The sequence below is a fragment of the Medicago sativa genome, chromosome 6 (genome assembly GCF_051527215.1).
Source record: "Medicago sativa cultivar Bolivia chromosome 6, Bolivia_mono, whole genome shotgun sequence".
NCBI lineage: Eukaryota > Viridiplantae > Streptophyta > Magnoliopsida > Fabales > Fabaceae > Medicago > Medicago sativa.
Window position 1 is genome coordinate 18,885,570 of NC_140754.1, and position 25,478 is coordinate 18,911,047.

The 25,478-nt window shown below is 31.9% G+C and overlaps 2 long non-coding RNA genes across 7 annotated transcripts; one reads left to right on the plus strand and one right to left on the minus strand.

The window, feature by feature from the left end:
• Positions 1-755: 755 nt before the first annotated feature.
• Positions 756-7,401, minus strand: LOC146913451 (uncharacterized). Of its 6 annotated transcripts, XR_015013574.1 has the most exons (6): positions 7,178-7,401; positions 6,936-7,028; positions 6,770-6,821; positions 4,783-4,966; positions 3,546-4,459; positions 756-1,326 (listed from the first exon to the last, which is right to left on the minus strand). It is a non-coding gene; the product is annotated as an uncharacterized LOC146913451 (long non-coding RNA). The 6 variants fall into 6 exon arrangements; XR_015013575.1 differs by lacking the exon at positions 6,770-6,821; XR_015013577.1 differs by having other exon boundaries at positions 3,546-4,402; positions 6,936-7,401.
• A 14,947-nt stretch (positions 7,402-22,348) lies between these two features.
• Positions 22,349-24,884, plus strand: LOC146913452 (uncharacterized). The gene is made up of 2 exons (XR_015013582.1): positions 22,349-23,142; positions 23,401-24,884. It is a non-coding gene; the product is annotated as an uncharacterized LOC146913452 (long non-coding RNA).
• Positions 24,885-25,478: the final 594 nt, after the last annotated feature.

Genomic DNA, 25,478 nt, shown 5'->3' on the forward strand with positions numbered 1-25,478 from the left:
TGCAAGGGAATTATTATTTATAAGCATTATATCTCATAAGGTAATCTAGTAGTTAAAGGGTTGATATGTTAAATAAGTTTAAGAAAGAGGTCATGTGTTCGATCCCCGTAAATCACACCAATTATTGCAATTATTGCAAATAAAAGGGTAAAAGTAGTTGAGTAGCGTTTTTATTTATACTTATACCGAAACTGTGAACTTATACTGGAGTAACCTTGTGTAAGATAATTCTGATTATTTTTGCCTTTGGCAGAATTATATTTATATAGCACATCGGCTCCCAGTCATTCAAGTATACATTGTTAGAACTTATTGAAATTTGCAACGTCTCAAGGAATCTGTTTAATACTGATGTACTCAAATGAAAAGGCGCATGCATACTATCTATAATGGTGTATCAGTAATACTACTACTAATAATGAGTCACTCTATACGTTTAGTTCCAATGCTTTCTATATATTAATTTAAGGATGAAAAGTCTCATATGTTGGAATACATAGTCATGCGTCATCGATATCAACATTTTATTAAATGTATTCAGTAATCAAAAGAGCAATGTCCACCCAAGAAAAATTAAGACACCACCTCACATGGTCGTGTGCCGGACTAATGACGGAGAACAACCATTTTCGTCCCATTTGACGCATAGAAAAAAAAAATGATAGCTTTGCTAGTTAGCCTAACACGGTAAAGCAAATACATTATTGAATAGGCTAAATATTTTTAAACCATACAATATTATACAGAATCAAAACTAAAATATATCTCCAACATTCACCTTACCAAAAAAAGAATTTAAAATATGTTTTACATCATAGTGGTCCAAAATCAATTGACATGGACTTGCAGAGTTTACAATCAACAAATGATTCCAAACATTTACTCAAAAGATAAACATGCTTTTGACAGCACCAAGAAATCCTTCAATGACAATGTACAAAGCCTTAATTTGCTTCCATGATATCTATGAATTCTACATTCGTTCGTTATGTTACTATTAATTACATTGTGAAAAGGTCATAATTGTAACGCAACCTAAACTATGTCAACAATCGATACAAAATCACCCATAGTCCACCAAGATGAATTGAGAAAAAAAAAAGTGAGTCAATCATTAAACCACATTGCAGAACCCGTCTCTAATCTTGAATGCATAACAAAGATGGATTCAGAACCCAGGGGCCGAAGAAACGCCGCTGCATACCAAGTGCAGTACCGAAAAACCTTTGTGGCACAACAACAGTCCACAGGCCAAAAACCAGCTCATAATATGCAGAAAATTGCCTCAAACTCAATCCAAATATGTGGAAAATAACCTTGAACCTGCTGAATGATGCAGAAAAACACCCAATTCAGTCGCCAAGATGTATTTGGAGGAAGGTAATGCATTTGGTGAGGTTTGATTCATGGAACTCCATAATGATATGGCAAAACACGCTCAGATATTTAATACATGAAAGTGTCATGGGAAAACAAAGTCAAACAATTTCAATGCGTAGGAAATAAGACATTACCTCAACATTCCAGGATCAATAAATGGAGCATGTGTCTTTAAATATTATGAGTAGAACAGAAGTAACATATTACCTTGTCATCCAGCAAAGGCATATGAGTGCTTCCTTCCACTGAGGAGTTGGTGCTGTATCAGAAAAGGCCAAATAAAGATAGCTCATCACGTTGTCAGAAAATGTTGAGTGATTTTTTAATGCTTGAAACTGCCAAAAGTTCATCACTGGAAGGCTTTTCACTGAACATATCTCTTCCCTTAGTTGCAATCTTCAAGCTCTCTTCAACTGTATGACATTCGAAAACTTAGCTACAATGGATAGAAATATAAAAAATAATCTATAATAAATGCATTTATTGATGTCAAAAGTTCAACAAATATGTAAATTAAGAAAATGCATAGAGAGGAAATTAAGAATGAGACTTCCCATCAAGAAAACCTTAACTGGGTTCTAGTAATCCTTTTACCAGACACTTCAGATGCAAAGTAGCTTTCGTAAAAAGGAATGACTTTGTCTCTTATACTAAATTTTACAAAGCTAAAAACATTGAAATAGTACTAAAAAAAATGAAATTGAAGTACAAAAATTGTAATAGCATTGATAATGAACCATAAAGTATGAAAGAAAAAAAACTCCCAACTGGTCTACGCTTTATTGGTTCTGTGACAGCAATCTTGAGTTTTTTTTTTCAGCTGTTATGCTGTTTTTTTCCTTGTGCAGCACTGTTATTTTATCACTCGCTTCGGTGTGTTATGTTTGTGCGGTGCCGCTTATATACGGCATCTTGTATCATTGTTCTGAGTTTCCTCGCCCGTCTTATGCGAGAAACTCTTATAATATATATGTTGTTTCAACCAAAAAAACGGTTATAAGGAAAAAGGGAAATGAACATATAATTTTTCTAATCAAACAAAAAGTCATGATAGTAAATGGTTCTCTTATATGTAGTCTATATTATTCACCAAACAGAAAAAATAGAGTAACTAAGCTCTCAAAATGTTTGAAATTTCATACACACATGGTCAGAGAGAAATTAAACTTTTAGCGATTCATTTAACATCAAGACCAAAATCGTAAATAACTATCCCATATTATGAAGCATACCAAAACTCCAGCAAATGAATTAAATAAAGAACTAAAAGTTGTGAAATTTAAAATCCAAACAAACAAAACCAATGAACTTTATTTGCAGTAGTTTTTTTTTAATTACTTGATTGTTGTACTCTATATAAGGAAACAATAGTAAAACTGATAGCAATGCAATTCAAAAGCTCATTCGATCACAAAAAAACAAAATTAAACCATAATTGCATTCATTCTAATCTATATCTATTAGAAAGGTTTGGAGTTGAAAATTTGTTTATCAATTGTATCGGACAAACTATATCAAAGATATAGTGATAAGCAAGGAAGGTTGGACCTAAATGAATCCATATAGACAGATTTTCATAATTAAGGTTTAAGTTATCATAAGTAGATTAGATAACACTTAGATTACAAAAACCAAAAGAAGCATGTTAACTTTGGCACCCATTGATTTTGATTTTAAGAACATTTGAAGTTAAGCAATCAACAATCTATGTCTAATTATACTTGTCACCAAGTACCTGTTTTGTGTCAGCTAACATCATATACACCTTTTCTTTGCGCCATTGATAAACTATATCAAAGATACATTGAAACAAAGTATGCTACATAAATTCACCAATAAAATGGTATTGAAAAGGACATTCGAAAAGGCAAACCACATTTAGTCAATTTTTATGTATACCAAATCAATGGAATATAAAGAATAATTCCCCTCACTCTAAAACTGAATAGCTTTATGTGCATCTATGATTATCAATTAAAACAAAATTAAGAATTAAAAAATTATGAGAAAATGCAAATGATTTCCAAAACACAACATATATAATAGGAAGAATCACTACTAATAGAAATTATTATTTCAAAACAACCATGGACTACAGAACAAACATATATCAAAGGAATACAAATCTGAGATGAAGAATTCAAGTAATGATAGTTAGTAGTTACCAGCAGAACAATCAGGGAGTACGATGTTGTGAAGAGAGAAAGAGTGAGAGACCCAATTGAAGACAACAACAACAACATCTTAAATTCAATGAAGCCAGTGAGAGGCCAAGCTTGAACAACCTTGTACGGGGCATCAATCCGTCGCTGAATTCATCTCTAATTCTGATACAAAAGGTTGAAAAAATTCCAATCTCATCTCTAATACCAATACAAACTAATCAACTGTTAATCAACTGGAGGATAACAATGAATTTTTGCTGCAACTACAAACAAACCTAATAACTTTGTCATTGAAGAAGATACTTCGGTTTTGATTTTTGTTGTTGGTCCTTGTACTCTCTTTGATTTCTGTGGAGAGAGAAAGAAAAGAAAAGAGAAGAAAAGAAGAAGTTGCCGAGCCATAGGAGATGGGGGAGAGAAAGATGAGTGGAGATATTGAACAGTGTGCACCTCTATTTTTTCCAAGTGATATTAATGCCTTGGCTAAGCCATGCGTTGGAAACAACTTACTTTGAAATTATTTTGAAATTCAAACTAAAAGGCAATTGGGAGGGAAATTTTTTTAGGGTTAAAGTGATTAGCAATTAATGCAATAGAATTAGAGGGAAAAAAATTAGGTTAAATGATGGCAAGACCTAATAAGCTTCAAGAGTAAGTGATATATAAATAAATAAACTAGAACTTTTACCCGTGCTACCGCCCGGGTCATAAACAATGAAGAAGGTAATATAACATCAACAATATTTTCGGACATACTACATGTATTCACACATTTTCGAATATCTCTTTATACACTACATTTATAATTACATGCACGACAAAAGGGATGTGTCTCACTTTGAACTTGAGTGCCTCAGCTGAAATATCAAAGGTTGAGGGATGTTTAGAATAAATACACCAGAGCAAAAATGTACCTAAAACAAACAATTCAATTCATAAATACTAAGCATAAAGATGGTTGTTAAATGTTCACCTAAAAATAGATGATTGTTGAATGAAAATGCACCACCATACATTGTTTACAAAAAAAATAATGTTTAAACTTGAACTACAAAACTTAAAACAATGTGGAACCAAACTTTTTTTTATATGAAGATCTTAGTTGCAATTGGAAGTATTCTAAAAATAAAGCTTCAAACTATTTGAGTTAGTTTAATATAAAGAGTAAGTTTGACATTCTAGATACTGATGTCAAACTTAATACTCATCTAACTGTATGAAAATTTCTCTTGCATACCATGTGGTTGTCCTTATTAGAGTCTCGCCATTTTCTGTTTTAATTAGAGACACATGTGGCTGTCCTTATTGCAGTTTCCACCCGAACTAAATGTAAGTTCCTCTTGCATAACATGTGGATCTAATTTTACCCTTGCAGCACCTTATGATCATGAGATTCGGCAGCAGCAAAATATGACGACAGACTGAAAACAAAAAATGCAATCAGTTAAAACCGATCTAAGAGATAAATTAATAAGACTTACAGTGTATCACAGCAAATAGAGCACACAAATAATTTTAGTTAGAACCATATAAATTTTGATTTGATACTAATTAGAACCTTCTGGAAAACTTTTGAGCGCATCTTGTTTCCCGTTGAGTATAAATTTTTTTATCAGTCTCAAAGAGAGTCTTATTTGTCCATAAAAAGCTACACACTATTGTTCTCTAAGCAAATGCACAATCCCGAAATACATGAGGTGCTTGTATTGTTTTAAAAGTTCAAAACAAATATAAACCTTGACACAAAGCACTCATTTAGATGAAGCTAAGAAAAATTAGGTAATTAACATGTAAAAGGTGGAGTATGAAGTAAAGACGAAAGGTTAGGCAATCATCCTTGCAACTGCCATAAAGAAAGATTAGGCAATTAGCATTTTGGACATAAAAAGAAATAGCCATTCAGTATCAATTGAATGAAAACAACTTTGTATCTGCAGCGCACACCAACCTCAAAGGTTACAATACTACAATCTATCACTCAGAATCCTTGCCAAGCCCAATATATTTACCACACAACAATTTATAATTACAAAAAACTTTTCAACAACAACATGTTTTACCTATAAAAAAATCTAAATTAACGTTAATGCAAATGAAACAGGACAAAACCAGATTTGTTAAAATCTAGAACAAAACTCAATTTTTTTGACAACATCATCTTCTACCAATAAAATTAAGTCTGCATACATATATCTACAACATATCCATGTTAAATAAGAAACATTTTTGTCATAAAAGACTTGTGTAACTAACGATTATGAATAGCCATAAACATAAAAAATAAAAAATAAAACCACACAATCTAGTAAACCAAATGTTACTCACTACCCAAATACATAAAATGATGTAAGAACAACAATGTCTCAAAATTTAGTGGAAATGATAGTTCTAGAAGTTCAGATAAGTAGCAGCAATTAATAATCTTTTGAAACTATTCTAAAAAGAATTGCAATTAAATTAGATGAATTGAAGCAAAATATATACAACTTTAGGAAGAAAAAAAAAATTGCAATTAATAATCTTTTTTAATTACAGTCAAAACAAATTGCTTCAAGGCCTTCAATGTTATCTTTTCTATTGTACACAGACTAAGTATTAAATTAAACTCAGAACATTAAACACAATGAGTATAAGTTTACCAATAGAGCAACTCAAGTAGGAGCCATCAATAATTCACCAAAAGCATCTCTTAAAACAGAATAGAATCACAGTATGTGAAAATAGCATGATAAGAAAAAGAGAAAAAAAATCAGAAAACATAAATAAAACAAATAATTAAATGCAAATCTGAAAATATATACATCAACCAATCTTTTCACAAATGAAAAAGTTAATGTGATTAAAGTAATCTATTATAGTTGAATAAAATGAACAAAAGAAACAGGAACATGTGGCCAAATTCATGAAGAAGTGAGACATATTAACTTCTATTTTGTCTACAAATTCATACAAACAAAAAGATAAAATCTAACAATGTAAATATCAGTTCTTAATTCTCTTAGCCTTAAAAATAGAAGAAGTACTAAACTGATAACAACTAAAGCTCTCCTAAAACAAACCTTGAAATACAAATGTAAAATATACAAACAATACAAACATAAGAAAAGAGGTTGAAGTTGAATAATATGAAATCAACCTTGTGTCAGACAATTATGCAAACACCTTGTACTCACAAAATTGAAAATGTTAGAACAGAGAGCATTTGTCTGAAAAAAAACATGTACCTCACATCCATCGTTGGCAGTTCAATTGCGAAAGTTATAAATTATAATCTCACTGGACCATCAATGGTAAAAAGAAAAATTACTTAGATTAAGTAAATCCCCAATATGAAAATCCCAAAATTGACAAACAAACCAAACCCTATAAATTATTTATACGAATTATTACCTTGAATTGGGTTTTACGGCAAACTCCATTTCTGAAAATAAACCTCCATATCAAGATATCTTGTTGACATGGGTTTTACGGCAAAATCTATTTCTGAAAATAAGAAATTCGTGCAAATGAATTAGGTCAGAGTAACGTTTGAACTTAGGAGAATGCGTGTGAGAGAAGAGAGAGAGATTGGTTAGGTCAGAGTCATAGTTTCCAATAAAATTATACTACAACACAAAGTATTGAAAACATACAACATTAATTATGTATCATTTACAATGCAATTTTCTAGGAGAGAAAATTTGAAATTTTTCAGCGTGTTGTGAAATGTGCTTCCCATAATCAAGATTAGATGTAGGGTTGATAGACTAATGACGCAAAAAAGGGTTAGATCCAAGGGCTAATATTAATTGGCGCCTAAAAATCTTAGAATTAGGGTTTTAGTGGTAATTGGAGTGTTAACTAGGATTAGGAATAAGTTAGATGGAATGTGAGAAAGTGATAAGAAAGGTAGTTTTCCCTCTCAAATGACACATGATCCACAACTACTACAAGAAAAGTGGTTGGGGGTACAAAACAAACTCGTACAAGAAAAGTGGTCGGGGTTACAAAACAAACTCTTACAACTTTGTCCATTATGGCTAATTATGCACAAGTTGAAGTAAATGAAAAGGAACTATGCTACAAATAATAAAAATATCACTTTCGTATGGTACTATTGGAACTCAAAGACTATATATTATTTGAAGTCCATGATCATATCCCATATGTTTTCATCGATTTTGGATTTCCAGCACCAATACTTTGAAATCAATCTCAATCGTTTGTTCCCAATCAACGATTTACAATGTTTAAGTTAAAAATACACAATTTTCACTTTAAATGGTTGATCTCACATTAACGATCCAAAATATTGAAATTTGTGTCTAACTGCGAATACTCATTAAGACACCATATCTTGGCTCCTATTTTCGACCTAGGTTATGTATGGTGGTCAAATGGTAACTTGGTATGGGCTCTCATTCAAGCAAATATATAAAACATATAATAAAACTCTAAAGTCTAAAGTTCTATTATGATTTACGAGTATAGCAATTATCAAACTTAGTTTTACTCAATAAAATTTCCAAACTAATATGTTCTATAGTGTACTTTATCTTTGAGCAATTCGTTACTTTATCCACTTATTACTAATATGTAAAGAACAATAGCAGTGGGTTGCTCTTACTTTACTTGTACATTATTACTCCCCTCCGTTTCAAAATGAGTGTCGTTTTAGGTGTTTACACAAATATTAAGAAATGCAATGATTAAAAGAAAGGGAATGGTTATTTTACCAAATTATCCTTATTAACTATTGGTTAGTTTTAAAAGTAATACTTTGGAAGTAGTGTCAGAGTATTAATTGGAGGGTACAATTGAAAAGAAAAAGCTATTATTGCATTGGAAACTGAAAGTGACATTCATTTTGAAACAATTTTTTTTGGCTAAAGCGACACTCATTTTGAAACGGAGGGAGTAGTATTTTAGTCTTTGTTGAAATTCTAATAGTCCTAAAACATAATTTTCTCATGCAACGGAAGGGTCAAAGATATAGTGGTATGTTTTAAAAGAATAAACAACAAAGATCGCTCAACTTGGTTTAAAAATTACTAAATTTGGCATCATAGTACAAGAGAACACGTTCTTGCCTTAAAAATTTATTGGTTCCTGTTTCCATTGTTACCTTACTTAGTTCCACAACAAAGCCCTAAGCTACATAAACTCAGTTAAGTGGAATTGTCAAGAAGAAGTTAAAAATATATGAAGCTTGTTCGAGTTTTTTGCTGTAGCATGACTAATTGCAGATGGAATGCAAATCGTTGACAGTGCTAGGTCTGAAGCAACTAACTATGACAAGTTTGCTTCATTCCCTTGCAACATTTACCTATTGCAGATCTTCATTTATTTTTTTAATCGAATTGGTTGCTGCTATAAAGGATAGATTGACTAATAGAAACCCTATAGATGGATAATAACTTAACCTTGTTTTGATTAGGAAGTGATCTAATGATCAGTGATTTGTTTTTAAAACTAAAATTCTTCTTTTAGTTATACTTTCACATATCTTTCTTTTTAGAATAATGAATCAAGTAGTTTAATGTATTTTATGTTGTCTATGGAACATACATGTCCATGAGAACTTTAATGTTTTCTCAGGTACTGTTTAGATTGAACCAACACAAAGCTCAAATTACTCAATCGTTGTTCGAGAAACATGTTGATAAACTGTAGTAGATTCTCCAAGAAGTATGTTTTCTTGAGCTTAAAATATGACCTGACTCAACAATTTGTTCATTAGTTTTCCACATTCAATTTGTATATGAAATGAATTTTTCACATTACATCGTCTTTGTGTTTTGAGTTTCATTAGAGTTCAATGAAAAACTACAAAGATTTAGAATCTGTATGAAAATCAATATACAACTATAAATGTACTTAGTCCAGATTTAAAGGAACATTTTAAGTGGAGGCAAAATAAATTGAATGGAGAATCCACTTTATGTGCCTAACATGTTCTAGGACGGAGAGAATCGTGCACTCTTTCCGCAATGTCATGGTCTAGGAAATACTAATTGTATAATGTGTATCTACATCAAAGTCACTTTAGCCTTCACGACTATAGACATAATTATAGAACAAAGGAAGGGTAAATGGATTCTCAAATAGTTACTATATTTTGTTTTGCTTAAATAAATTTTGAATGTCTTAAGCACCTTGTATATAGAAATTTTTAATCTTTTGTCAAACATTTTAAAAAATTGGATATAATATAAATATATTAGTTTTGGGAGGATATAATATAAATTGGATCATTTACATTATATTATTTTACGAGAAACATTGCACTTTCAGCAATTTCTTGTTTGTTAAAGTTTCTAAAAACCTTCAATTTACATCTTAAAGGTAAAGTAAAAATGAGCCACGGAACAATGATGATTCATGTATACCATAAAAATTTAAGTTAAATTTTACTACTCCCTCGTGGTAGCCATTAGTACCTTATACTTGGTTTGGTGAACTTTCAACATTCTTTGTTGATCATCTAAGATGTGTCGAAACAAATAAATATAACCTTTTAATTTGTCCGAGTTTTCGAGCACGCGTCTGTATAGGTGTCAGACATGGAGCTTTGTTTTAAAATAAAGAAACAACGTTCCATTTCTGACACCTTGTTAGTGCTTCATAAATTAAATGGTTCCATATCCTACAAATTTGAATTTTTAAGACAGAATTTAACATAAAATAAACTAATGGAGCTTAAAAGCAATCCTAAAACGAAGTAAAAGATGTAAATATAATTGTGCAAACAATTTCAGTCTAGCTTGACTAACTTTTTGAATCTAAACCTACACAAGAAAAATTGATTTATTTCAATAAGAAAAACAATTTTCTCTTTTCTTCTTCATTCTCAACGAGAACTTGGGATGCCAAGTAAAATTATGATATGAACTAAGGTAGTAAACTAACATAGGATGTCAGCTGTTGCAGTTGTGTTTATGTCATAAGCATAACAAATGTTAGTTAAGCTATAATATCTGCATGCAAATGTGCATAGAATTAAAATAAGCCTATTAGCTAATAGCATGTTCCGACCAATTTTCCCGGTCCATATGGTCATCTTTCGCGGATTCATAAATCATAAGTTTAGTGATCTTCGATTCAAGCGATGAGGGATACTATATGGTTCTGAAAGTTGAGAAACACTGCAAGGGAAAAAATTATTTAACAAAAACATATTCATATACTATTCTAGAAACAAGGTTCTACAAACATATATGAATTAAGGGTTCCATGTTGGATCATGAATTTTTAATGTAGGTATTGTGGCTTCTGAGATGGTTAATGTAGGTCAGGGTTCCATGTTGGATCATGAATTTTTACTGATATTAGTGTTTCAATGGAATTTGAAAAATTGCAATGGTATTTAAAATTTCTAGTATCAACAGCTGGTAAAAGAAATAGACCATTATTCTTTCCTTCACCCACCCGATATTTTCAAAGCCACCATTATTTTCTTCATTAATTTCTAGAATTGATATTAGTGTTCTGACAAATATTTTAGTTTATTGTTAGCTTTTTGTTTATTGTTCACCAATTACAACAAAGAGTTACCATGATCTTGAAATTAAAGAACATTACAACATCTGGGGATTGCGCTGGAAAAAAGCTTCTTAACAAAAACACTTGATATAGGTGCTCAAGATGCTATTTCTGCACTTGCTTGGTCTGGAATGAAAGTTGACCGTATAAATATTTTGAATTCATTGATAAATATTTTTGTACATAATCAGCAAATCATTTTGACCATTCTTAATATTTATTCGTTCACTAATAATTATGTTAAGAGAAAGAGAATGTTACTATAAAAGACTTATTAGAAAGAAAGATAGTATGGATTTAGTTTTATTATGAACAGGAATTCAGGGTCTTGAAAAAAACTGCAGTTTTTATTTTTAGGTTTTATTTTGAGCTAGTCATCTAATATTTGACTTTTATCAAATGCAAAGATGGTGTTGTGTTGGTAAGTTAATATATGTTATTATGGTATATGATTTTTCCTTTTAGATTTTGGAATTCTTTGTTTATTTTTTGTGAACTTAGTGTGGAAAAACTTCCTCCTTAGAAAATGATGCTTCTTCCAATAGAAAATTACACGCGGTTCATCGCACTCTCGAATGAATTTAGGGTGTGAATTTTTTTTCCTGGTAATTTAGGGTGTGAAGAAGCTTATTCCATTAGAAAAATATGCATTTTGGTCACACATCTTGGTACTACTATTATGCAGTACGCTATATAGTTTAAAATGTTGTCAAACAACACTACAATAGTTTATATAGTTTAAAATGTTGTCAAACAACACTACAATAGAACTATAGCGCAGAATCTGAACAAACTGCTAGTTTAAAGTTTTGAAAACTTTAATATTCATGCGATGATAGATGACAAGCATGTAAATAGAAAGTTTTTGTTTTCTAATAGATCATCTCCTTCTAACCCTACCATATCATTCTTCTCATGCTATATATGACCTAAAAACTAATTTAGCATCTTTTTGGAACTGTGTCCAATTACCACAAATATATGATTTTGCCTCTTCTCAATGTGAAATATCATAAGCTAAAAATCGTAGTTTGAGTTGAATGTGAATCTATCCTTAGTTGACCGTGAAAACAAACAAGTAATGAAATTCCGAAATCTTTTGTAAGGAAACAAATGCATTCAAGTGTTGCCTTCAATTGTCACTCCCAAAATACTTGCTTTTCTATTTCCGACAATTTTAAATTTCTTAAAACAGAATTTAACATAAACCTAATGTAGCTTAAAAGCAGACATGAAACTAAGTAAAAGTTGTAAATATAAATGTGCAAACGATTTCAGGACTCGAGTGGCGATTATTTTCAGTCTAACTTCTGAATCGTTTTGAATCTTAACCTATATAGAAGACCAATTTATTAATTCGAATGACATAAAAGAAAAACCCATGATAATGAACCAAATTAAAATACATTTTCTTTTCTTCTCCATTCTCAATGAGAAACTTAGGATGCCAAATAAAATGTGATTTGTACTAAGGTAGTAGACTAACATAGGATACCAACTATTGCAGTTGTGTTTTTTTTGTCATAAACATCAATAGTGTGAGTTAAGCTATAATCTTTGCATACAAATAGAAAAAAGACAAAGTAAGAAAAAAGGTGTTTGGTCAGTTACTCTACAAGGAAATATACAAATATTTATTAATACAAATAATTTAATTAGATGGGGAGGACTGTACACTAGAGGAGTCTCACAAGTGTGTGTTTTGAAGTGCATTCACAAAAATTGTTTTTGAATAAACTGTTTTTATAAAATTGATTTGAATTAAAAGTAGTAAGTTGATCAATACATATAAAATTTAAATTCATGGCTAGAATAATAAACTATAAATTTTAAATTCAAATTATAAAGAACTTTAAAGACAAAATCATTTACAACGAAAATACTTTTTCAAAATCAATTATTATGTATCTTTAAATTCAAATTTATCAAGTCTAAAATTGAAATAAAAAAATACACAAAAGGACTAAAGATTGCATTTGTTGAGTAGGTGAGAGTACAGAACAAATGTGCATAGAATAAAAATAATGAGGTGGTGAGTAATTTTTTATGGGATAATAATAAATTATGAAACACCTTTTTTTTACTTTATTTCTTTATTTCTTTCTTCAGGCTATAAAGGGGAAGAGTTCTCACACAAACCAAGTTGTTAAAGAAATAGGTCACCATTGTTTTCTTCACCTCCTCCCTTCCAAAAATCTCATCACAAATAGATCCAAACGTTTGGTTGTTATGTTTCTTTCAAAAATATCCTCACACAGCTCCTACTTTATTTTGTTTAGAAGTCTCTCCCCAGTGATTTCTTCAGCTATTAGCATGTTCCAACCAATTTTTCCGGTCCATATGGTCATCTTTTGCGGATACATAAATCATAAGCCTATTGATCTTTGATTCCTGCAAAGAGGTACTATATGGTTCTAAAAGTTGAGAAACACTGCAACATCTGAGGATGTCATTTAGGAAAAACTTATTAACAAAAACATTTCAAGATGTTAAGCTATTCTCCTTGCAATTGCTCGGTCTAGAATGAAAATTGATCGTATATTGCAGGGAGAATATATTAATATCTTCAAATAGAAATTGCAGTGTTAAGATGTTAAGATCTTCACACTAAAAATTTCGCGGAGAAAGGATAAGGAATTTCGCGGAGCCGTCAGTTAAGTTATGTAAGTAAGATGCAGGAACCCTAAAAAGTTCGGTAAGGAAGATTTTGTGCTCTTGTAGGTTACGCCTAAGGTGGAAATTCGAAGATTATTCTTAGTTAAGGGATTGCGATCAAGTTGTGTGGACCTTATCAGATACCCCGAAGTATCGATTCGATGAACTATCAGTTAGATGTACACGGTTATAGCAGGAATGCATTGAGTGTGCACAACAACAAGATACTTCAAACGCAAGTAAGCACTGCAGGGCAAACCTGGATTCCATTTGGACTCCAGTGGAAAGGCAAATCCTGAGTGTTCTTGTTGCCGATGAATTAGTTATGTGACTAGCGACTGTTAAGCGGGTAGGCTACGGACCCGAGGTAACTAGTCAAGTTCGCAATCAAGATAATTTTCGGCCACGGTATTTTAAGATACTCCTTGTTTTAAGAAGATTTCAAGAATTAAATGGATCATGTTCGACTATATGCGGACTATTCCAGGATGTGCTACATAACTTCGGTTAAGGAAGTATACTTCGGACCCTTTTACTCAGGTATAATCGGATATCATGTAACTAGAATCAAAGATGTCGAGTGTTAGTCGCAGTGGTTGTTAAGTAATCTCTAAATTTTGAGGATGAAATTTCTTTAAGGGTGGTAGAGTGTAATATCCCACTCGTCAGTATTGGATTTTATCAGTCGAATGTGTATCAGAGAATGAATGCCCATGAAGGATTAATGTAATGGAGGATGTAATCATGCAGTGACGATCAAGCACACATTCAGTTATCAGTACCAAGTTAAGCGTGTTAAGATGGAAGGGCATTTTGATAATTGCACGGGAAGGGTATATAAGTGGGTTTATGAGCCAAATATTCATTGTGTTAGTACTTTCCTCTCTCTAAACTTCAAAAGAATGGGAACTCTCTCCTTTCTCTCTCTAGCAAATCGCCCCTCCCTCTCTTCTCGTCAATCTACTCCTTTTATATCAAGATTGTGGTTTGTTAAGCTAAGATTGATGTTGGTGAGCATGTGCACAAGATTGGAGTTTGAGGTTATTCTTGGAACCAAGATCAAGTCTAGGGTTTGGATTGCATGCATGAGAATCAAGGCTTGAAGTAGTGTTAATTTGATGATTGTTAAGGTGAGTTCTATAGATAGATTCTCCACCCTTGGGTTTGTGTGTGTGGTAGTGTAAGGTGAATTTATGTTTAGTTCATGAATGTAGAATGTAGTACCTTTGCCAATTCTTGTTGTGTTTATGTTAAGATTGACATGCAAGATGTTTTCAACTGTTATATAAGTTGCTGGAGATGTATTGCGCATTGCAGGATCAATACTTGATGAATTTGGAGTAAAAACACAATTTCTGCACTACAGATCCAAAAAAACTCGCCATAAGCGAAATAACTCGCTTATAGAGAGTTTCCACAAAAGCAACACGCCATGGGTGAGTTGGCTCTGCCATCTCCCATTTTTCTTTGGCTTGTTGGCTCGTCTTGGGTCCCGTAGTGCCATATGAGGCTTTTTATTGCAATACTTTCCAATGTTAAAACCCCTAAATATCATCTAAGCAATGCACATTACGTCGAACAATTCTTGAAATGAAAATCATGGACAATCTTAATATATATGACAAGGACGGCCCAAGAGAGTTAAGACTTGTTATGTTCGGGTAGCGATAAACCTAAGAATGGGAATACCATAGATCCTCGATGTAGGTCGTCGAGAACTAGTATGCTAGCATGAAACTTAAGTAAGTTAAGCTATGTAATGATAAGTACAAGCAAGGAATGTTTCATCGCTAAACGAGTAGATTACGAACTCGTGGTGATTCTTTAAGTAAGTTAAGTATAAGTTTGTCACGTATGAATAAGACTTTAAGCAAGATGTAAGTGTCATGTCTTTCCTTTATCCACGCCATGGGGGATACGAGAGGTTCACGCCAAAGGGGACACGGGAAACGCTCTGCAAGGTAGGCCTGCACGACACTGAAGGGAGTCCGATGTACCTTAGCTAGGAATTCATCGGTAAAGTAAGGGATTGTACTCGAGGTTACTCTGCCCGACACACTCCGTAAAATGAACCAAGATAATGTTGTTTGTTACACCCTACCCTCTAAAATAATGAATTTCTATGGATACGATACGAAATGAATACGTTATGCTAGTTATTATGAATAAACTTATGTATCAAGACAAGACTATGAAGTTACACCGTTGACGATCTTAGTATCTCCCCGATCATCCGGTTTAGGATCGTGTCATGAATAAGTTATGTTTGGGTCTTGTTGCGTTTAGTGTATATTGATATAGCGGTCTTAGGTTCCCTTGACCTCCATGACACACATGATATATGATAAGACTTATGAGCTAAAACATGAAGAGCCGTATGATGATACTAGTGTGCACGATCGTCTAGGTTAATATGTGTCACACACGTATAATCAACCGAATGGTTGTATTATAGACACGTGGTAACCCTAGGTTTTCCTCGAGGTTACTATAGCCTAGGATTAGGTAGAACTCACTGAGACATTATATCTCATCCCAATCCTTTTTGTTTCATATCAACAGGTTGGTTTAGCAGGTTTAGCAAGCATGTGGCCAAATGGATATTCAACAGGGACTCGTTTGTACCGGTTGCAAGATTATCTCAAGGATTCAAGTGTTATTGACTATGTATTGGATGAGTAGTATTGTATTATTGATTGTACGAATGCGTATTGTTGTACATGATATTCATTTGAAGTATTCACATACTAAACTTTCTAAATACGTTTAGTATGGGAGTTACGTTATGCATTTTAAAAAAAAAAGTAATTTTTTAGTAAGTACTTAATTGATATTGTGTTTGGCCTACCTTCTCCTGAAAATTGTAGAGAAGTAGAAAGAAAAAAACAGGACAAACGGTATCTTTATCTTATTGTAAGAGTGTATCATCTCAATTTGAGTAATAAGATTATTTTGATAGTCAATATCTCATTTCATGTTAACATTATTTTTCTGTATAATCTATTTCAAAGTGTAGGTAGATGTCTGCTCACAATCTGTCGTCTAGATTTAGGATTTATTTAAATGTTGTACATTTATGAACAATTATAAATATTTTGTAAACGTTTCTTCAAATGCAAGTCTTTTTTTTTTTTTTTGGTCAGGAAAATGCAAGTCTTTTTAATTTATTTATTCGAATCTTTCAAGATAAGATATAAATGTCATCTCTCAATTGAAATGAAAAAGTTTCTAATCTTATTACACAAATTGGGACATTAAGGCAAGCAAGGCCTAAATTGGCTTACAGAAAACATTGCAGGAATGAATGTTTAAAGAGGTTAAAAACATAAAATGATATATTTATACAGACCAACAACTTATTTAACACTTTGATCAACTCATGCAATTGTCAACGAAGTGATTTGACTCTAATGGTTAAATAGGTCCCATATGATGAATTGTTCGGGACAATCCAGGTTCGATTCCTTTTTTTCACAAGGCCAAGAGAAAGGTTAGGCATCAAGGGGAAACTGAAGCATCCCAACTAAGTTGGCACCCAACAGAGACCCCCATCCTCTACCGCCTTTCCAATACGTAATATTTTTATAAAAGGGAAAAAATAATTACAAGAGGGGGGACTAGGCCAAAACCCTCATAAACAACAAAAAGCTAAACAAAAGAAACAGAAGGAACTAAGGGAAACGGTAATTAGGCAAGCCATTTCTGTCCCTAGAAAAATCAACTGCCAAAGGGGAAGGCATGATGGTGTACCAAATAGTATCTGTCACTTCATGACCAAGAGTAGCAAGCTTATCTGTGCAACAATTTCCTTCTCGGAATACATGAGAGCAAATTACCGTCATACCATGCTGCAGACAATTATGCCAACGGTTCCTTAGACGGATAGGAATGATAGAAACGTTTTTAAATGTACGCACATCAGTAGAAGAGTCCCAATCAAGCCACAAGTGGTTCCAATGACTACGGGCAGCAAATTACATAGCTAAAATCAAACCCATTAGCTCCGCTTCAAAAACAGACCAACTACCAACGTTACTAGCAAAGCATCCCAAAAAGGTCCCTCAAAAATCACGAAAAATTCCTCCGCAAGAAGCATTAAGATTAACAACCGAACCATATGTATTTGCCTTCACCCAGGTAATGGTGGGAGGCTTCCTGTAACGCCCATACTATTATTCATAGCTGATTTACTCTAAACAAATCTCTTACACCATTAAATACTCATTATGGTAGTATATGGTTGGAGGAAGGCTTATAAGAATTGTTAGGTACTACCCATATCAACAAGATGCATCTTCTTTTTGGTAGCCCATTCCATAAGAACTCCACAGTTAAGCGTGCTTGGCTTGGAGTAGTACTAGGATGGGTGACCTACCGGGAAGTTTCCCGGTAAGCATGTGAGTGAGGACAAAGTATGCTGAAAAGACTCGTGTTGGTTTGTGGGGTTAGTCGGCAATCCTGGAAGCAGTCTGGGATGTTACACTTCCAAACCACGGAAACAATTTCCTTGACACGCCGGAAAAGAGGGGGGATCAAGAAATTATTTAAAACAGCAACATCAAAAGGAAGACAATTACCATTGGAGTGCATACCCGACATAGCAACAAACGATGTAATTTTGGCCATCAGGTTTGATTCCTGATGGAAACAATTCTTAGACATACTTTATTTAACTCCCGATTAAACTCTCAATGACTTGGGCCTTTTTCCCTGAGGAATCGGAGGGTTGACATCAACAACAAAACAAATCATGTAATTTTCACATTAGATATGTATTAATTTACGATTGTATCATTTTCTAAACCAAAAAAATCATCATATTGTAATTTTAATCTATAAATAAATGTTTTCTCACCTCTTCAATGCATAATTATCAAAGCTAAAAAACAATTATCGTTCATCACTATTATTTCTCTTTAATTTTGGGATTTTGTCCCTTAAAAAACAAAGAATCTTTGACCAGCATCAAAAGGTTTATTTGAGATCTTTATTATGTTTAACTGATCAATTTAGTGAGCTAAAGGACAAATATGTCACATTGTTCTACATTAGAGACGTTTAACAATAACTTCAATTGAGTAAATGATTTCTTACAATTCTTAAATGATAATAAAACTATTTAATTGATTTTTATTGAGGGAAGATTATTTAATTGATGTTACCAAAGAATAAAATTTTACTTATAAAAAGTTTAAACCAAAATTTATATTTTAGATATACATTCAAAGTGTTTTTAAGTTAAATTTGCTTGGTTACATTATTTTTTTTTTAGTTTTAATGCTATTTTTAAGTTAAAAGTTGTTTGGCAAAATATTGTACAAAACTTTGAATTTATTATGAATTAACATAATAAATAAAAATATGTTTAAAATATAAAAGATATATTTTTTACAATTACTACATCTATAGTGTGTGTGTGTGTGTGTGTGTAAAGAGAATATTTGGTTATAAGAATGTTATATTGTCCTTGTCAAAAAAAAAGAATGTTATATTGTTGGTGTCATTAAGAAAGATAAGAATTTATATTATATTATATTTGTTATATTGTTGGTATCATTGAAAAAATATGTATCGTTTGTTAAATATGAAAGTGCAAAATATATTGAAAAAGATATGTATAGTTTGTTACAATATGAAGGTGAAAAATATATATACGTATAAATTTTGTGGGATCTATACTTTTAATTTTTAATTAAAATCAAAATTTGTGAAAAATTGTTATTCGTAATTTATACATATTAGCGTAATAAAAAGTGCAAACAGACGGACACAGAGTCTCCGTTTAAACACTAGTGTGTCTGTGTGTAGAGGGTTTATCGACTTGGTGGGAATTAAGTGGAGGCAAAATTAGACACTTGTATGCCTTATATATTTTAGACGTCACCTAGGAGGCTTGGAGGTACTGTAAAGGTGTCCAACATGAATAAATTAAATGGAGTAAAGATGCACAACATGAATAAAATTAATGGATGAAAAAAAATTGAATTATAATATTAAAAAATAAAGAAAATGGTGTCATCGTAAATCGAAGAGGGTGTATGAATGGAGAAGAATCTAAGCTTCACGTGTTAAGTAGTTCTAAAGTTCCTTTGAACAACTTTTGGTCAAAGCTCCTTCCATTCAATTTTATGCCTATTAAAAAAAAGTATTTTTTTAAGTAAATACTTAATTGATATTCTGTTTGGCCTACATTCTCCTTAAAATTGTAGAGAAGTAGAAAAAAAAAACCAGAACAAACGCTATCTTTATCTTATTGTAATAGTGTAACATCTCAATTTGAGTAATAAGATTATTTTGATAGTCAATATCTCATTCCATGTTAACATTATTTTTTGTGTATAATCTATTTCAAAGTGTTAGTAGATGTCTGCTCACAATCAGTCGTCTAGATTTAGGATTCATTTAAATGTTGTACATTTATGAACTTATAAATATTTTAGAAACGTTTGTTCAAATGCAAGTCATATTAATTTATTTTATTCGAATTTTTCAAGATAAGATATAAATGTCATCTCTCAATTGAAATGAAAACATTTCTAATCTTATTACACAAATTGGGACATTAAGGCAAGCAAGGCCTAAATTTGCTTACAGAAAACATTGCAGGGATCATTGTTTAAAAGGGTTAAAAAAATAAAATGATATATTTATACAAACCAAAAACTTATTTAACACTTTGATCAACTCATGCAATTGTAAACCAAGTGATTTGACTCTAATGGTTAAATAGCTCTCCTATGATCAATAGTTCGGGACAATCCAGGTTCGATTCCTGATGGAAACAATTCTTAGACATACTTTATTAAACTCCCGACCAAACTCTAAATGACTTGGGCCTTTTTCTCCGAGAAATCGGAGGGTTGACATCAACAACAAAACAAATCATGTAATTTTCACATTAGATATGTATTAATTTACGATCGTATCATTTTCTTAACCAAAAAACTTATCATATTGTAATTTTAATCTATAAATAAATGTTTTCTCACCTCTTCAATGCATAATTATCAAAGCTAAAAAACAATTATCGTTCATCACTATTATTTCTCTTTAATTTTGGGATTAAGAAAACAAAGAATCTTTGACTAGTATCAAAAGGTTTATTTGAGATCTTTATTATGTTTAACTGATCAATTTAGTGAATTAAGGGAAAAATATGTCACATTGATCTACATTAGAGACATTTAACAATAACTTCAATTTAGTAAATGATTTCTTACAATTCTTAAATGATAAACAAACTATTTAATTGATTTTTATTGAGGGAAGATTATTTAATTGATGTTACCAAAGAATAAAATTTTACTTATAAAATGTTTAAACAAAACTTCATATTTTAGATATACATTCAGAGTGTAACCAAAAAAAGATATACATTAAGAAAAATATGGCTCAAATTTTCAACTATGTTTATGCTTTGATAATGTTTCTTTCTCTATTTCTCATGGTAACCAGTGGAAGTAAGTAATTCTTGACATTCTTTTCTCATTTTCTTTATGTTAGACACAATATTTTATATTCCTTTAACAACATTCCTTTATTTTTATTTGACTTGACAGTGAAATATGGTTGCAAACATACCGGCCATTGTCCAAGACAAATGTGTGGCCCTAAAAGAACAAAGTGCAAGAATAATGTTTGTAAATGTGTGTAACTATAACCACTTTACTTTAATAATTTCCCTCGCACTTTGGTTTATGCTTCTTTAAGCATTAAATTTCTTTCGCGAGATAAATAATGTATTGCTATATTTTAATTTACTTATAAAATTATAAATTATATGTATGTCATAAAATCAGTATATTAATAATTTTCCTTGGACTTTGATTTATGTTGTTTATCTTGTCTTTGTGTTGTTTAGTTGCTATACACTTTTATTTTTTTACCAAACTCGCATTTTATGTCATTGGGCTATTTTAAGAAGGTTTTTAATGAGGCAGATGTTGAAAGTCTTTGGTCCTTTTTTCTTGAGTGTTGGTCTTGTCTCCCAAATTTTGTAATTATCATTTATAGTTTTCCTATACCTATAAAGATATATATTATTATGTGTTGGATATTTTTTTTAAAATTATATCTTTCAGTTAAACTATTCTAATAACAATTTTATATATTGTATACTATTGCTTAAATATTTGATTAAAAAATCAAATAAATCTAATTATAATAAAAAGAATTTCACTACAACAAAAACAATATAAGTTAATATTTATTCGATTATGGTATATTATAAAAAACTTATAATCATCTACACACAAGTGATACATTATTTTGAGATGGATATTTGTCTTGAAATTATATCCTTCATTTAAACTTTTTTATTTCCAATATTATATTTGTATACTATTATTTAAATATTTAAATATTTAATTAAAAGAATCAATTAAATCTGGTTATAATAGGAACAATTTCACCATACTAAAAACAATATAAACTAATCTTTATTTGAATATGAATATTATAAAAATATATGATCAAATATGATAAAATAATCATAAAACTTAAGTGCAATAGAAAAACAAAAACATGAACATGTTAGTATCTATTAGAGATACATAGTTACAAGGAGTACTAGTCCTATTAGTATATATAGGTGTAACCTCCCCATAAGTGGGTTAACTCTCTCATATTGTAACATTTCATTTTCCATCAATAGAAAGAATTCACAAGCTTTTCTCTCCTTCATCAATGGATGCCATGTTTCATAACATGGTATCAGAGCAAATATGGTATCCACCTTGAACAATTTTTCTGTTGCATTTTCTCGAGAAAATTCAATTTTCTCGTTCTCTTTTCTTTTTCTTCCTCACTCTGTTTTTTTTTCTTTCTCGCTTCATTTTCTTAATTTTCCATCGTTTTCTCTCTCTCTTTTCTCTATCATTTTCAGTTTCAATTTGTTCTTGATTTTCAATATTCATCTTCACTGTTTTTCCCAAATCATAGGGTTCTGTTCCTCGCGTGTGATTTCCTTTGCAATTTTGCTTTGCAATTCTTGTTCGATTCTGATTTGCGAGTCTGATTGTTCATGATCTTTTTCCCCAAATCTTAGGGTTTACAAATCAATTTTCTTATTGTCATCGATTCTTTTTACTCTGCCTTTCAGTTCAACTATCCTTGTTTGTTCTTAATTCTAATGATTTTGATATCAAATCTTCAATTCGAGGAGTCGGAGTCGTTGTTTTCACGTTGATTCTCTGTATCGCTGTTATTCCATCTTCTCTTCACTGAGTACTGGACCTGATTCTATTGCTTTGTTTCACTGTTACGTTTGATTTCATATTCATCTAGTGTTTCGACTTTGTTTCACTGTTTGATGCTTGGACTACTTTGATTCTTGCGGTCTTTTACTATTGTGCTCACAAGGTGTTTGATGAAAGTCCTCATTGGAAGAATGATTGGTGCTGTGTTCGGTTTGACAGTGCAGGTTGCTTGTTTTGAATGTTTTATGGAGAATTCTTGATTCTGGAAGTTTTAGATGGAGATTCAGTTTTGATTATTTTTGAAGATTTGGAGTTATCAATTTGTTAGTGACTTTCAAGTGCAATCTACTTCTTTGCAATTGTGCTCTTTTGGATTTTGTTTTTCACTGTCTTATATGTGAGGATGGGAGTCAATATCTATGTGGCTGATATTGTTCATTGCCGCTGTGAAGCTCTAGTTGCCGGCAATATTGTCTCTGCAGTTCAGCCTTTGGTAATCACCTATTCTATTGTCATTGCTCTCTTTTCTCCATATATTCCTAGTGTTGAATTTGGGGAATATGCATCTTTGAAGTTGTTTGGTTTTACAAGAGTTTACTATCTGGTTTGTGTTGCAATTTTCTGCATATATGGTCTTTGTATGTGGGGAATTATAATGCTCACAAGATTCTTGGTTATTGATGAGTATTTGGTAGTTTTGAAGTTTTTTTTGGCCGTTGGAACTTTGATCCTTGTTGGTTAGTGCCTATAGTGAACCTCACGTGAACTTAGATGTTGAATACATGGATTTATGTAGCAGTGTAGTTCTGGCAAGATACATTCTGTTTTAGCCATCCATCATTGTGGACCTAAGGCACTTTTTCAAAAGCTTTTATTAAAGTGTATGGTGTAAGATTGAAAGGTATTGCAACTGTCTCTCTCCTATGCACTTGAAGGCTATGTGGCTTTGTTGAACAAGGCAATTTTATCATGGCAGCATGTGCTTCCTTCACAATTGGTAATGGGCTTCTGTTTCCATTCAGCTAGTTGAGAATTCCTGAAGTAATTTCTGTTTGAAATTCAGCCTATTGTTTGCTTCTGGTTTGTCTATTATGGTGATAATTGAAGACTATTTTCTTTGGATATTTGTTATGCTTCATTCTTGGAAGCATTGGTTTTTGGCCTATGGTTTGAAGTTGCATCAACATGGTTTTGTTTTCTATGGTTTGAAGACATATCACATGGCTATGCATCTCTATTGGCTTGCTTTTGGTTTTTTCTTGTCTCGGCTTGGCATAGGAGGGCATCACTTTTATCTTTGGAAGCTTGGTCTTGTTGCTTCATGGTACTTTTGGTATGAAGTTTGTTCAACATATGACCTCCTTCCATTGTTGATTATGGCTCTTCCTTGCATTTGGTTTTTCTTGTCTCGGCTCGGCATTGGAAGGGCATCACTTTTATCTTTGGAACCTTGGTCTTGTATATGACCTCCTTCCATTGTAGACTATGGCTCTTCCTTGCACTTCTTTTTGGATATCATCATTTTTTTTTTGGATATCCTTGTATTTCTTGTCTTGTGCTTCTATCTTGAGTGATTGAACACTCTTGATGGTTAAGCTTTGTGCCTTAATTGGCTTTGTTGATATTGGCTTCTACCGGATGGTGGTTAAGCATTGCTTGGATGCTTATTCCTTCAATTGGTTCAACCTTGAGTTGTGGTTGCTTCTTGTTGGATAAGCACTTGTTTGATGATTTTTTTTTAGCCGATGTATTCCCGGCATCTTTCCTTGTATTTTCTCATTTCAAGTTGGAAGTGTTTTGAACACCTTCCAACTTGAGGGGGACTATTAGAGATACATAGTTACAAGGAGTACTAGTCCTATTAGTATATATAGGTGTAACCTCCCCATAAGTGGGTTAACTCTCTCATATTGTAACATTTCATTTTCCATCAATAGAAAGAATTCACAAGCTTTTCTCTCCTTCATCAATGGATGCCATGTTTCATAACAGTATCTGTCTTAACGCTAGTTTATTAATAATAATTTTAGAGTGTTGTAAACCATAGGTGATAGTTATGAGGTGCCAACATAATTGTGATGTCATGTTTGTCATTTAATCAATGCTTTTGCACTTTCTTTTTCCTTTAAAAAAATGTTTCTCTTACCTTTAAATTTATTTAACTAGTATAGTATCAAAAACAACAACTTCACCACATAATTATAACTAGCCACCTCTCAATAGCAACAAAAAACTATAACTAACCACTATAATAATAATGTCAATTTACTTTTCTTTTAGGTGCTTTCTGCTTTTAGTTTTTGCATTTTTCTTTAAGTTTCTTCCCGTCGAAAGACGTCTCCGCGCGATGAAAGTGCTTCCTTTCCGGCCTTTTTTCACCCGACGAAACAACACACTATATCCCTTCACAACTATCTTTTTACTAAATCTCAATCATATCCTACAATTCTCTTGTTACTATCTTGTTTTTTCCTATTATAGGTTAAGAAACAAAGCTTTAACCACTCCACTGCTTCACAACTGCAACCATGACACATCTTTGGGCATCTTTCACAAGGGC